The sequence below is a fragment of the Penaeus japonicus genome, unplaced genomic scaffold (assembly GCF_977035675.1).
Source record: "Penaeus japonicus unplaced genomic scaffold, GWHDUDI00000001_assembly GWHDUDI00000017, whole genome shotgun sequence".
Lineage (NCBI taxonomy): Eukaryota > Metazoa > Arthropoda > Malacostraca > Decapoda > Penaeidae > Penaeus > Penaeus japonicus.
This window is the reverse complement of record NW_028234419.1, coordinates 12,101,769-12,104,268: the sequence shown is the minus strand read 5'-3', so window position 1 is coordinate 12,104,268 and position 2,500 is coordinate 12,101,769.

Below are 2,500 nucleotides of genomic sequence, written 5' to 3'. Positions count from 1 at the left end.
ATACAAGTAGATGCCATATGCAAATACTCTATACCGGAATCAGCAACAGTGCAGTATTCATTAAATGTCTAATATTAATCATCCTACTTTGAGGGTTAGTATCAAAGATCGTTCCCAAAACTATTACTACTATTCCGTCTGTTAACAACCATAAGAGACCATTGTCAAAACTTTGACTACCATTTCTCTTGTTTTTATGTATTGAAAACTATTGCCAAAACTGTTGCTACTATTCCGTTCGCTATCGGTTATAAAAGGCTATTGCCAGGACTATTACTATTATTGATTTTGCTTTTACGTGTCAAAAGTTATTGCTAAAGCTATTACTATCATTATTTTCCCTTCAGAATAGTCAGAACTATTACTAATATACCGTTATCTGTCAACTATAAAAAAAAATTGTCAAAACTTTTACTATTGCTTTTAACAATCAAAGAAAATCACCAAAAGTATGACTCTCGCATTCGCAAGCACGTGTGTACAGTCATGTGCGTCTCCATGTGCGTTCTTAGTCGGAACACATGTTTGTACACATCCAAACCTCACCCAAAGATAGAATCCTGCGAGGTCATTCCACGAGGAAAATAAGATACAAGAAGAAAAAGAAGAAGAAGAAGAAGAAGTGAGACTGAGAAACAGATAAACAGACAAAGAATTAAAAAAAATAGATATAAAAAAGAAACTAAATAAAACCAAAGAAAAAAAATCCAAGATAGAGCATAAGATATACAGCCGTCGGGTTGCACTCGGATCCATTTCCTACCGTCAGTTTCGCGATGATTAATGTACATAAAGGTATTTTGGAAGCGCGATTGGCCAACGGCTCTTTCTCTCTCTCTCCCTCTCTCTCCTTCTCTCTCTCTCTCTCTCTTTCTTTCTCTCTCCCTCTTGCTCTCTCTCTCTCTCTCCTCGGTCTCTCTCTTTCTCTCTCTCTCTCTCCCTGCCCCCCCCCCCTCTCTCTCTCTCTATCTCTCGCTCTCTTCCTCCCTCACCCCCCTCTCTCCCTCGCTCTTTATCTCTCACTCTCTCTTTCTCTCTCGGTCTCTATCTCTCTTTCCTCGGTCTCTTTTTCTCTCTCTCTCACACACACACTTACGCTCTCTCTCTTTCTCTTCTATTCTGTCTCTCTGTATTTCAGTCTCTCTCTCTCTCTCTCCTCTATTCTGTATATCTCTGTTTTTGTCTCTCAGTTTTTCTCTTTCTCTCTTCTATTCTGTCTATCTCTGTTTCTGTCTCTCAATTTTTTTCTCTCTCTTCTCTATTCTATCTCTGTCTCTCTGTCTCTCTCTCTTTCGCTCTCCACTCCTCTACCTGTTTTTATCTGTCTCACAGTCTCTCTCTCTCCTCTATTCTATCTCTGTCTCTCTCTCTCCTCTAATCTGTCTATAACTATCTTTCTCTCCCATGTTCTGTCTCTCTCTGTTTCAGTCTCTCTCTCCTCTATTCTGTCTATCTTTGTCTCCGTCTTTCTCTGTCTCTCAGTCTCTATCTCTATCTATTCATCTGTTTCTCATTCTATTTGTCTTTGTCTCTCTATCTCATCCTCCCTCAAGTTTCTCTCTCTCTCTCTCTCTCTCTGTCCCTCCCTATATCTCACTCTCCATTTACCCTCCTCTTTCTCTCTTCTCATCGCCCCCCCCCCCTTCTCTCTCTCCCCGCAATCCTCCTCTCTTTCTACTCGTTTCCCCCATCACTCTCCCCCCTCTCCTCACCCCCCCCTCTCTCTTCAAAGTTTCCGCTGGCTTCTCGCGGCGCCGCTCCGAGATGTCACAGCGAGACAGTCGTAAGATCTTAATTGTAATCTAATCAAGTGTTCGAAGCTTTGGTGTTAGTGTTCGAGACGCTCCGTTGGCTTCTTGGCTGGAGGGACAGTCTCGCAGGATGAGGGTCAGGGTTCGGTCGAAGGAGGAGGGGGGCTGGGGGGCTGGGGGGCTGGGGGTTGGGGGGTTGGGGGTGGGGTTGGAAGCAATGCATGTGCTGGTCGGTGTCGATATATACTCATGGGCACTTAGATGTGCGCACACAGACATACGCATAAGCATGCATAGACACACACAAACATATATATATGTATATAAATATATATATATGTGTGTGTGTGTGTGTATGCTTGTGTGTACACATGTATATGTATATATGCTTATATATAACATATATATATACATATATACTGCATATATAGTATATATATATATATATATATATATATATATATATATATATATATATGTATATGTATAATATATATATACATATATCTATCTATTTATATATTTATATATATATATATATATGTATATGTATAATATATATATATACATATATTTATCTATTTATATATTTATATATATAAATATGTATATATATACATATGTATATTCATATATATGTATGCATATATGTACATATGTATAAATGTATATATAAAATACGTGTGTCTATTCGTTTATTATGGCTGCTTATCAGTCATCTCTTTGATCAAGCTATACATTTCTAGATC